The 13488-nt window shown below is 38.8% G+C and overlaps 1 protein-coding gene across 1 annotated transcript in view; it reads left to right on the top strand.

Annotated features, from left to right (window-relative positions):
* LOC125779407 (uncharacterized) overlaps window positions 1-13488 on the top strand; it is a 194543-nt gene that overhangs the window by 156234 nt on the left and 24821 nt on the right. The window lies entirely within an intron of this gene.

Below are 13488 nucleotides of genomic sequence, written 5' to 3'. Positions count from 1 at the left end.
AATTATCTACAACTTCAAAGTTATGACTGTCAACAGTGACGTGAGTGCCAAGTCGCGAGTGCGACGACTGTTTGTTTGATGACAGGAGATATTTCGTCTTGCCCTCGTTCACTGCCAGACCCATTCGTTTTGCTTCCTTGTCCAGCCTGGAGAAAGCAGAACTAACGGCGCGGGTGTTGAGACCGATGATGTCAATATCATCGGCATACGCCAGTAGCTGTACACTTTTATAAAAGATTGTACCTGCTCGATTAAGTTCTGCAGCTCGAACTATTTTCTCCAGCAGCAGATTGAAAAAGTCGCACGATAGGGAGTCGCCTTGTCTGAAACCTCGTTTGGTATCGAACGGCTCGGAGAGGTTCTTCCCGATCCTGACGGAGTTTTTGGTGCCGCTCAACGTCAGTTTACACAGCCGTATCAGTTTTGCGGGGATACCAAATTCAGACATCGCGGCATAAAGGCAGCTCCTTTTCGTGCTGTCGAAAGCAGCTTTGAAATCGACGAAGAGGTGGTGTGTGTCGATTCTCCTTTCACGGGTCTTTTCCAAGATTTGGCGCATGGTGAATATCTGGTCGGTTGTTGATTTACCAGGTCTGAAGCCACACTGATAAGGTCCAATCAGCTTGTTGACGGTGGGCTTTAATCTTTCACACAATACGCTCGACAGAACCTTATATGCGATGTTGAGGAGGCTAATCCCACGGTAGTTGGCGCAGATTGTGAGGTCTCCTTTTTTATGGATTGGGCATAGCACACTTAAATTCCAATCGTTGGGCATACTTTCGTCCGACCATATTTTGCAAAGAAGCTGATGCATGCACCTTATCAGCTCTTCGCCGCCGTATTTGAATAGCTCGGCCGGCAATCCATCGGCCTCTGCCGCTTTGTTATTTTTCAGGCGGGCAATTGCTATTCGAACTTCTTCATGGTCGGGCAATGGAACGCCTGCTCCATCGTCATCGATTAGGGTATCGGGTTCGCCTTCTCCTGGTGTTGTGCGTACACTGCCTTTCAGCAGGCTGGAGAAGTGTTCCCTCCATAATTTAAGTATGCTCTGGGCATCGGTGGCTAGATCACCTTGGAGGGTTCTACAAGAGTATGCTCCGGTCTTGAAACCTTCTGTAAGTCGCCGCATCTTTTCGTAGAATTTTCGAGCATTACCCCTGTCGGCCAGCTTATCGAGCTGTTCGTACTCACGCATTTCTTTCTTCTTCTGTCTGAAAATGCGTCTCGCTTCCCTCTTCAACTCTCGGTATCTATCCCATCCCGCACGTGTTGTGGTCGATCGTAACGTTGCGAGGTAGGCAGCCTGTTTTCTCTCCGCTGCGACACGGCACTCCTCGTCGTACCAGCTGTTCTTTTGCACTTTCCGAAAACCAATGGTTTCGGTTGCAGCTGTACGTAAGGAGTTTGAAATGCCGTCCCACAGTTCCCTTATACCGAGTTGTTAATGAATGCTCTCAGAGAGCAGGAGTGCAAGCCGAGTAGAAAAACGTTCGGCTGTCTGTTGTGATTGCAGCTTCTCGACGTCGAACCTTCCTTGTGTTTGTTGGCGTGCGTTTTTTGCTGCACAGAGGCGGGTGCGAATTTTGGCTGCAACAATATAGTGGTCCGAGTCGATGTTAGGACCTCGGAGCGCACGCACATCTAAAACACTGGAGACGTGTCTTCCGTCTATCACAACATGATCGATCTGGTTGGTGGTTTTTCGATCCGGAGACAGCCAGGTAGCTTGATGTATCTTCTTATGCTGGAATCTAGTACTACAGATAACCATATTTCGAGCTCCGGCGAAGTCGATTAGCCTCAACCCATTTGGGGATGTTTCGTCGTGGAGGCTGAATTTACCGACCGTAGTGCCAAAGATGCCTTCTTTGCCCACCCTGGCGTTAAAGTCGCCAAGCACGATTTTGACATCGTGGCGTGGGCATCTCTCATAAGTGCGCTCCAAGCACTCATAAAAGGCATCTTTGGTCACATCGTCCTTCTCTTCCGTCGGGGCGTGGGCGCAAATCAGCGATATGTTGAAGAACCTCGCTTTGATGCGGATTGTGGCTAGACGTTCATTCACCGCAGTGAATGATAGTACTCGGCGACGGAGTCTCTCTCCCACCACGAATCCCACACCAAACTTGCGCTCCTTTATATGGCCACTGTAGTAAATGTCACAAGGACCTACTTGTCTCTGTCCTTGTCCCGTCCATCGCATTTCTTGGACGGCGGTGATGTCAGCCTTTATTTTCACGAGGACATCAACCAGCTGGGCAGCGGCACCTTCCCAATTAAGGGACCGTACATTCCAGGTGCATGCCCTCAATTCGTAGTCCTTATTTCGTTTGCCATGGTCGTCATCAAAAGGGGGGTCACTCATCCGAGGCTTGTTGTTGCTTTTCATTGGGGGTGTTTTTTTACGTGGCGGGTCCCAAACCCAGCGCACAAACCTATGCAGGGGATGTTTCGCCTTCTCACTTTAGCTCGCCTTCAAACGGATATTCTTAGGCTACCCAGAGGATACTTGGTCAAAGACCGGAAGTCGTGAGCTGCTTGAGGGCGAGGGACTACCACCAGAAAGTTTTCTCCTCTCTGAAAGTAGATTATTAATGTGTTAAAAGAAGAAATGTAATTATTGAAAAAACTCACCTGTATTTCTTTGTCATGTTTTTCACCTTGCAGTGAATTTCCTCGGCTGTGTATTTTTGTGTTATTTCCTGCGAAATCTCATTGTTTATATGAGCATTTTGCTTTGCACGACGGAGGTCGTGGGAACGTACCTCCCATTTTTCCAGCAGCTCCAACTCATCCTTTAAAGTCCACCCAGAACGCTTTTTTTTGCCAGCCATCTGAAATTAAAACAAAGATAATCAGCCCTATCACGCAATCCATCGTAGCAAACCTACGAATACGAATGTCCGCTACGAATACGAACAATTTGCTATCATTGAATTCATGTGAATTCGAAACTTTTGTTGCCAGACTTAATTTTGAATTTTGACATTTCGAAATCAGCTGTGTAGAAGAAAAAATAAAAATTAGGATTAATAAAAGTGGAAACGTTTATGTTCAAATTGATTTTACGAATAAAAAGTATGTATTCGCTAACGTTTTCATTTATGTTGCTTGAGGAAGAACGTGAGAGAAGTCGGCGTGATATAAAGATTCACCGAAAATCACTGAGGGACAGGAGTAACCCTTTCGATGTGGACGAAACAATGTACAGTTCATAAGTCCATAAAAAATCATTGTTAAATTTTATTAAAATTATTTTTCTAAAACAGGTTTATTAAAACCTATCGCTTAAATAAGGCGGCCTTTACGTATGTCCTTGATGTTCTAGAGAGGAATGCAAGTTCTTCAAGATCGTCGTCTATATCTTTACTTCATCGATTGTCTTCAGTTTTACGGTTTTTAGCTGAAGGAGGCTATCAGCATGGAGTGGGTAAAGACTTCGATATTCCAATGGCTCAGTCAACATTTTGTTGCATCTTAAAAGAAGTATTGGGATTGCTTCAGTCTCATTTGTGCCCTCAGTGGATAAACCTCGATTTAAGTGATGTTGAAAAAAGGGAAGCGAAAAAGGATTGCCCCAACTAAAGATAAGTTTCTCTATTAAAACCGCAAAGGATTCTTTAGTATCAGTGCCATGATTGTAAGTTTGGTGACAAATTCGGATTTCAAACCTAAATAAAATCTTAATCAATGTTTTGCAGATATGTGACAATAAAATGAAAATACGTTATGTGAATGCTCAGTTTCCTGGCAGCAGTCACGACTCCCACATATGGAACTTTATTTCTCCGTTAGCACAAACCTGTCGTACAAAAATTCCGCTAAATTTAAAAATTTTCCGTTCCAAGTGAATTCAGTGAATGCAATTCTACGAATTTCGAACTTACTTTCGGAACTGTTCGAATTGCATGATAGCAGTTTCGTAACTTTCCTGAAAAAACAGTCTACGATGGATTGCGTGATAGGGCTGAATAATTTTCGTTTAGAAGGCAATGCAAAATACTAAAATTACTTACTTTTTATCTTTAATCGTCGCTTTTCAAAATAACTTTGTTTACATTTAAACGTAAAACGGCTGTCACTGTTCTTATTTTTCATTCACAATAGAATACAGCTGTCAATTATTAACAATGTTGCCAACGAAAATCTCACAAACTCCCTAAAATTTTGAGAGTTATGTTTGGAGTCAGCAACGGAGTTAGCTGTGGTAACTACTGAATTAATCCCGAAAAATGCAATTAATCCGGTTTAACACTGCCGTCTATCAATGCTATAAGGCAAGTTTGAACCCGATTTTATCCAATTTAGACAGAGAGACGTTAGGAGAAGAATACGTTCACTAAATTAAATTAAGATAACTCACATTTTGGCCTTTGTATGGGGTATAAAGTCGGCCAGAAGTTTAAAAAGCTTTCTATTGGGTATATGGGGCTAAAGAAAATACTTATCCGATCCAATCTATTTTTGACATATGGATGTACTATTATCAGAAGAGGATTTTCTTCTCATTTCAATTATATATCTCTCACATTGACCAATATTTTCTGCAAGAAGTCAGCCATGTGGTGTGGGGTACACGTTTTTGAAATTTGGGGGCTTAAATAATTAAAGTTTCATTTGGACATGCGAATATATTGATTGGTTCTTGATATGTATACTAGAAAGTGAATGAATAGTATGGAATTTTTGTGTTGTGTTATATGGGAAATAGGCCCCCGATTTCGCGCGGTAACATGGTAATGTGAAAATAGTTCTATATAATGGGTTGTCAAAAAAGTCTTGCGGTATTTTTATTGAATTTTTTTTTTAATTGAAATTTAAATGAATTTTTGATGACTCATGCCCAGCTCTTGACCGATGCTACGGCTGCTACTATGCCGGTCTCTTTCGGCCAATTCAGCGATTTTATCGCAATTTTCGACGACAGGCTTTCCGGAGCGTGGTGCATCTTCGACCACCTCTACACCAGAACGAAAACGTTGAAACCATCGTTATGCGGTGGAAATGGAAACTTTATCGGGTCCATAAACTGCACAAATTTTATTGGCGGCTTGAGATGCATTTTTTCCTTTATCGTAGTAGTACTGTAAAATATGCCATATTTTCTCTTTATTTTGCTCCATGTTTGCGACGCTATAACTCACGAACGACTTAAAAGAAACGACAATCAATCAAACACGTATTAGCGCGTGAAATGAGCTTTCCAAAAAGGTATATCATGACCCAATGCGACGAATAAAACTAGAACTACGCGCTTTCAGCGCCAACTAGCGAAAATACCGCAACACTTTTTGACAACCTATTATATTAAATTTGATTGAAACTGGTAAGTAGGTCCGGAGATATTTCTCTCTCTTGTATTATCTTGTGTGTGAAATTTCATGTTTCTGGCTTATTTAGTTATTGACTTGTCGCACTTTTATTAGTTTTAAATAAAACGTTATAAGGGAGTGGGCGTGATTATCATCCGATTTCACCTATTATCACACTGTTGCAAGAGCTGTCGAAATAATTTGTCTTGTAAAAATTTGGATTTAGGTAATATACCTGGAATGGTTTTAGAGATACAGTACTGAGCAAAACAATTGCAATCGAAAATTTTGATATATTTTCTTAAAAAATGTTTTGCAACAAAGTTATGTATAAATATTTAATTTTTGTGTTTTGTTTAACTAAAAAATTAAATTATTAGTTCTTAGTAAACAAAGTCTAAATAAAATAACGAAAACGAATTCATAGTCAATTAGGAAGTGTGCAAAACTAAAACAACAATTTTCCAAAGAACCGCGCTGCTTTTAGAACTTCGGCGAACAGTGATGCTATTAATTTGCCGATTTTGGTATGCGGTATGTTTCTCCAAGTCGTTTTTTAGTTTTATTTATTTATTTATTTATTTATTTTATTTATTTAAATTGATTACAATTGGAATTATAATTAATTAAGCACTAGCTGCCAGGGCTATCGGCTGAAGGTGTATAACAGTTTAAATTAAGTTATCAATATCTATTGTTTTACAAAATTCAAATAACAGTTTAATATTTTTCTCACTTGGAGTACTTAGCAAGTCTAACGGGTTGAGGTTCGGAAAAAAGGAAGATCTGTAATGTGTCAGATGGGAACAGTCTTTGAGGAGATGGGAAATGGTTAAGGGAGCATTGCGACAAAATTGACAGGCTGGTTGAGATTCGTTTTCCAGTAGATGAGCGTGAGTTAGACTAGTGTGCTCTAATCTGAAGCGGATGAAACATTTGTTCATGTGTGTTGTAGTCGTCGTGGGGAGCCTGATCCTCGATCTGTTTGGATTATAGGTCTTATACGTGTGGGAATACTTTGCCCATTTGATAGCACATCGTTGGTACGCTGTATTAGAAATACTTTTCGCCACTGCTTTGGTTGAGAATGGCATGAAAGTGAAAACTGGAGCTTTATAGCTGATTTGGCAGCTTTATCTGCATGCTCATTTCCATTGATTCCAGCGTGGCCAGGAACCCACATCAGTTTGACTATTTTCTCTAGTTGAATGATGAGTTCCTGTATGGCGGCAATAGGTTCCGCAGAGTTCCGTGCGGATTTAGTGGCTTCAAACGCCGAGAGGCTGTCTGTGCATATAATAAATTTGTTTTTAGAAGTTCTAACTAGAAGAAGAGCAGACAGTATGCCCTGCACTTCTGCGTCCAAAACTGTGCAACCATTGGCAAGATTCCTTTTGCTAATAAGATTCCGTTAGCGTTGACGACTGCAAAACCGGTTCCGTCTGTTGATTTTGAACCATCTGTGAAAAGAAGTATTCAGTTTTCCTTCAAGAATCGGTCAGTAATTTCGTAGAACAATTGCTTATAGGTAACTACGTTGGTGTTTTGCTTCCTATGAACTGTAAGACCGTCGAGGAAGGACTTATTTTGCAAATGCCATGGAGGCTGATTACAAGTTGGAGGTGGAGCCGGTTGGATTTCACTTGCCGATGCTATATTAAGCATGCATGAAAGAGCGGATGAAAATTTCATCTTGCGTTTTCGCTGTTTTAGTAACTTGATCTCTCTGTACATGACCGAGTATTTTGACGAGTAAATGATTCGGATTTGACGGCATCGTATATATTGAATTCGGTCTTCAATAGTGAGAAAGTCGCTTTCGGCCAGTAGATTTTCAGTTCGCGTGGTTCTAAATGCTCTGAGGCTGCATCTTATGGCTGCATGATGTGGTCCCTTAATACAAGGGAGATTGGTTTTGGAGCATTGGCCATAAATTGCCAATCCCTAGTCAATTTTGGAAAGCAATGTGAGCTGCGTGATATTGAGGAGGGAGTTGGTATGTATGTGACTTTTGTTGGAGGAAAGGTATTTTATGAGGTTGAGTCTGGCAATTAGGCTAGATCTTAAATTAATACAGTGTTCCTTAAAATTATGCTTACAATCAAAAGTTATACCTAGAATTTTTAGGTATTTATCATTTTCTACAGTGAAGTTATTAATCCTAATTGTAATGGGGTCACAAAGATGTTTCCGACAAACATGAAGATGCTTGCATTTTTTGAGTGATAGCTTTGCTCCAGAATATTGACACCAAGAGCTTATTGATGATATCGCGTTTGCAAAATTAGTGTGGGTGTCTTTAGTGTCCTTTTTGTTGCACGTGAGGTATAAATCGTCCGCAAAGAAGCAATGGTTGATTCCCTTTTGGGCGCATAGTGTTTTGCTAAACTCGTCGAATGCGATCAAAAACAACGTCGTTGAAAGCGGAGATGCCTGAAGTATCCCATTAAAAAGTGGATGAATTGATGAGTGTGTGCTGTTTACCCTGCTGCGTATTGATCGCGATGTCAGAAAAGATTTAATATAATTGTACATTTTTGGGCCTATTTGGAGTTCAAGTAGCTTGTTTAGAACAACGTGAACACCTACTCTATCGAAAGCCTTTTCGAAATCTACTGAGAGAATAGAAAGGTGACTTTTGGATGATAGGCTTTTTGAAATGAGATGATCGATATAATAGAGTGCATCCATCGTGCTTGTCCCTGGACGAAAGTCTAATTGGTTAAGTGAAAGTGCCTTTGAGGATGTTAAATACCACATTAGCCTCTTTGAGACCATTTTTAACAAGCATGGGATACGAAATTTTGTCGTGGCCAGGGGTTGTGCCAGCGAATGACTTTAAACAGTTGTCTAATTCATTTAAAAGAAATGGGGAGTCGATTATGCTAGATTTGTAGTTAGAGCAAATATTTACGGATTGGCCGAGGGAAGTGCTTTTAGCTAAACGAAAAGTAGAGGAGAAGTTTGCGTCATTAAAGTTCGAAGACCAGAAGCCAGCAAAGGTTTCGGCGATTCCTTTGGGGTCCGTAACTATGCTAGATGCCGTTTCAATTGTATGTATATTGGAAGGTTTGTATGTGCCTACTAATTTACGCACGTTTTGCCAGATTACTGGTGTGGGAGTAGTAGGATTAGTTTTCCTGGTGAAATTCGCGAAACTTTGCTGTTTAGCTTCTTTCTTAGCTTTATTAAATGCAGAGTTTGCTTTTTTATGTGCTATTAGATTGTCACAACTGATGGACTGTCTGTGAGCTCTCCAAACATTTTGTTTAGTATCTCGTAACGCTTTTAACTCTGAGGACCACCAAGGTACAGTCCTACTAAATTGTTTGTACGTTGTACAGGGAATAGAATTGTTTGCTGCTGAGCGTATTATCTTCTTAATACGAGCGGCTTCGGCATTAATGTTATCGGCAGGGGGAAATGAATGTGACAAGTCTAGAATCCTGTCTTGAAACAGTGACCATTTAGCCTTTTTGGTATTGAAAAGTGGAATTGTGCGGTGTAGAGTATACCGATCAATTGTAACCGATGTTATTGTGGGGAAGTGGTCACTATTATGCAAATCATTAATAACGTACCAGTTGCATATTGGGACGAGTTGGGAAGAGCATAGTGATAAATCAATATGAGTTAACGAGTTGTGCGTGCTGAAATGCGTGGGCGAACCATCATTAAGGATAGAGAGATTGGATCCTAAAAAAAGTCTTCAATGATTACTCCTTTGGTGTTTTGATTTGGTGAGCCCCAAAGTGGGCTCCACGCATTCAGATCGCCAACTATTATCACTGGGTTTTATGATGTTGAAAAGCTCAGAAGTAAGAAGATTATGTTGTGGGGGAACGTAAATAGAAATTACAGTGAATTTTACTTTAAAATTTATTTCAGCTGCGACGGCAGAAATACTTGAATTAATGTTGATAAGTTCTTGTGAATCAGTAAGGCTATACCCTGCTTAGCAGAGGTGTTATAACTAAAATTATGATTGTATTGTTTAGGTATAGTTGGCATTGAGTTATATTTACAGTGAGTCTCTTGGAGACAAATTATCTTTGGTAATTGCTCTTTAATTAATATTTCCAAGTTCGAGTAGTTGTTATAATAACCATGAACATTCCATTGCAGAATGTTCAGCATTACAGCAACTAAGAGAAAACTTATCAATGCACTATTAAAATACATTCACTCAGTGTATCGCAAATAGTGAATTAAGAGTCGTTAGAGGTTGAGTTTGGAGTTGTGTTTAATAAGTGAATATTTTCTGTGCTAAGTTGATCTTCTGTTAGATAAGAGAAGAATTGTGAGAGAGGATTAGAGGAAGAATGAAGGACGGGAGTATTTAATATGACATTGTTATGATTATTGTTGTTACTAATCTTAACAGAGCTCTCAATAAGTTGATTGTCGTTGTCGGTGGTTTCATACAAAAATTTTTGTTGAAGTTTTTCAACAAAGTGACCCATTGTAAGAGAAAGGCACATTTTACTTCGGTCTCTAACTTTTTTAATGTTGTCTTTTTTGGTAAACTTTCTTTGGCAAAGCTTCTCAGAATAAGTCCGTCTTTAAGTTCTTAGATGACTGTAAACCCCAAAATCAATGTTTTTTGTGTCCTTATAGCCAATATGTCGAAATAACTGAAATTTAATCAATTTTTTTAATGTTTTTTCCCTCACGTTTCGTCAATATTTTTATTTACTCTTTGATACTTATACATTAGTGACATCTTGTAATAGTAAGAAACTTAAGCAAAGACAACGTTCTGAGCAAACTAACCATTAGAAAAAAAACTTAACAAAATTTGTATTTTTTAAAAAAGCTACACTAACTATGTTTGTGTGCTGTTTTATTTTTTTTGTATCTTATAAGTGTTATCAATAAGTATCATAAATTTGTACACAATATTTAAATTAAATTTAATAAGACTCATCTATCAATGTCCAACACAAATCAGCAAGCAACGAGTCCAGCTTTTTACCGCTGTACCAATGCTCAAGGGGTTCGGCGACTTGGTGAAATCTTTCTCCATGCCCATCGGATTCAGTCGGGACTTGCTGCTCAAAATGGTCCTTGTGATGGTGAAGGAAATGAATTTTTAAGGACATATTCACACCTATTTCTTCAAAAGCGTCTACCATGTCATCCACATATTTTTTCCAATCTTCAGACCGGTGCACTCCTAAGCAATGGTTTATAACGGTCATAACGGAGTTCCAGGCAATTTTTTCATTTGGCCTTAGAAGTTCTCCGAATTTTGCGTTCTTCATAAGTTTTCTTATATCGGGGCCATTGAGAACACCTGAAAATAATGTATCAACATAACATTCGTTCTATTAAAAGACTTAAAATACCTTCTTTTATTTTCGCAACACTTAGTCTTGAAAATATTTAAAAGCTTCGGCATCTCGATTTATTGCTTTTATGAAATTTTTGACAATTCCTAATTTTATGTGCAGTGGTGGTAGCAAAATGTTATTAGATGGTATCAGATAACATTTGCCACATTTAAATGAAATTCTGTGTGAAGCTTTCAATCACGCATTCTATATTGGTTTCCTCGGTACCTTGTGTCCCAATGACAAATGAAAATAGGATACACATTTCTGCAAACCAGGCGATAACTTTTAAACCCGCACATATCTTCCATTGATGCTGCTGATACTGAACTCTGTCCAAAATTAAATTCATTGCTTCGTATGTTTCCTTTGTGTTGGAGCTTATGGCGATTGGAACCGGATTTTTTTGTGTTGTCCACATACAGCAATACTGCTTTTAAACTATTTTTCGACGAGTTAATAAACAAGCGCCATTGCTCTGGTTTGTACTCACAGTTCATGTATTGCATAAGACCAGGAATATTTTTACAATACGAAAAAGTATTGTCGCCATTAACCTCAAAGAAATCTAAAAGCTCCTCCTATCTTTTGCGGTATCCATACACCTTCACATCTTTAGACAATATATTTACCGATCGAAGATGATGTGCTAGGCAAATCGCTTGTCTTTGCGATAATTTCAGCTGTCGTACCATCGTATTCAAACGGGCTTGGGAAATCTCCAAGTGACGACATGGGCTTTCAACTTCGGTTGGGTTATACATTGAGAGTAGATCTGTAGGCTTGGTGGAAAATGTTGGCGAAATATATCTGTCAGTTGGACTTGGACATCTTGGTATTGGAACATTTTCTGAGTGAGATACTGGTAGCTGTGCAGATTGAACACTTTTGTAAACTGTGTTTTTTTTTTTGTTGAGTCTTGCAAATTTGTTCTTGCACGCGTAGCAGTTACTACTATGATGCCCTTGTGGATCTATCCAAATCATTGGGATGTCGAACCCCATTTTTAGGCACAGTCTTTTTGACCAGTTATGCAGGTTGTTGTTGCATTGCGTGCAAATGGTATTTGGCACCCAATCTACGTCTCTTATAACGGGCAAATCGAAATATTCCTCGTAGATCCCGGCAGTTTCCGAAGAAATTTGGCGTCTACTCCGAGGGCTTGTAAATTTTCCACATACCACATACGTAGCAGGACAACGATAGGCCAATTGGACACTTATTCATTTTAATTTATTTTCTTAATATACAAGGCACTAAAACAATGTTCTTTCCGCGAAGTCAAAGTCAAATTAACTACTGCAATGTATGCTTAAATTTTGACACTTAGGCAAGCATTTAACGTTTCTTTCAAACGTTACTTGTTGTTATTTCTTATCAGTGCAGTGGTTAAAAGCTTGACTCGTTGCTTGCTGATTTGTGTTGGACATTGATAGATGAGTCTTATTAAATTTAATTTAAATATTGTGTACAAATTTATGATACTTATTGATAACACTTATAAGATACAAAAAAAAAAAATAAAACAGCACACAAACATAGTTAGTGTAGCTTTTTTAAAAAATACAAATTTTGTTAAGTTTTTTTTCTAATGGTTAGTTTGCTAAGAACGTTGTCTTTGCTTAAGTTTTTTACTATTACAAGATGTCACTTAATGTATAAGTATCAAAGGTAAATAAAAATATTGACGAAACGTGAGGGAAAAAACATTAAAAAAATTGATTAAATTTCAGTTTTTTCGACATATTGGCTATAAGGACACAAAAAACATTGATTTTGGGGTTTACAGTCATCTAAGAACTTAAAGACGGACTTATTCTGAGAAGCTTTGCCAAAGAAAGTTTACCAAAAAAGCCAACATTAAAAAAGTTAGAGACCGAAGAAAAATGTGCCTTTCTCTTACAATGGGTCACTTTGATGAAAAACTTCAACAAAAATTTTTGTATGAAACCATGATTGTAACTCAAAAAAGTAATGATGCAGTTCGATTCGTAGGACCCGAATTAGGGGGAAACCGTCGAATTTGGTCTTGTCTTTTTTTTTTGACTATCACAGTGTTATTGATTATGATGTTATTTGCGGGAAGTGGGGAGGCGGGCTTAGAACAGGTTTTTGATATTTGCTGATCAGTGTTGTTGTCAAAGGTATTGTTGTTTAGTGGAACGTGTGCTTCTGTTATGCTCTGAGAGTCAGTAGTTAGATTATAGTTAATTGTGAGTTGAGAATGATTAGAGGGGGAGGAGGAAAAGGGCGTTGGTATGTTGGGCAAGAGTTGGCGGAGGCAGGGTGAGGACCAAAACAATTGGCACACATGCTGCGCTTGCAGTTAGAAGGGTTGTGGGGGGAAGGTTACAACCTGCGCAAATGGGATTACTATTGCAGTGCTTGAGTGTATGCCCTAACTTTTGGCAGCTTTTGCATCGCATTGGGTTAGGAAAATATGCCCTAACACCGAGTTTGTACCACGATATATTTTGGGACTGTGTAGAGATCAAACGTAAGCAAAATTGAGCCAGTGTAAACAGACTTGTTGTTAACTTTTTTTGTGAATTTATATACGCCTATTACGCCCTGGTTTTTCAAATCTTCCAATATTTCTGCTTCTGGTGTTTGAATTAAATTTCTATCAAATATTGTTCTTTTAGTTGAGTTGAGGTTTTGATGTAATGAAATTGACACTTTGCACAAGCCGCCGAAATTAGTTGTCTTAATGAATTTTTCAGCTACCTTTTGATTTTTAGTTAAAATGAGAAGACTACCATCGCGAAGCATATTTACTGACTGTACCTCAGTATTAATCGAATCTAAAGCCTTTTTTTGGCAAAAACACTAAAATT

The sequence above is a fragment of the Bactrocera dorsalis genome, chromosome 6, assembly GCF_023373825.1.
Source record: "Bactrocera dorsalis isolate Fly_Bdor chromosome 6, ASM2337382v1, whole genome shotgun sequence".
Taxonomy (NCBI): Eukaryota; Metazoa; Arthropoda; class Insecta; order Diptera; family Tephritidae; genus Bactrocera; species Bactrocera dorsalis.
Note: the sequence above shows the minus strand (reverse complement) of the source record. Positions and strands in the feature narration are given on the sequence as shown.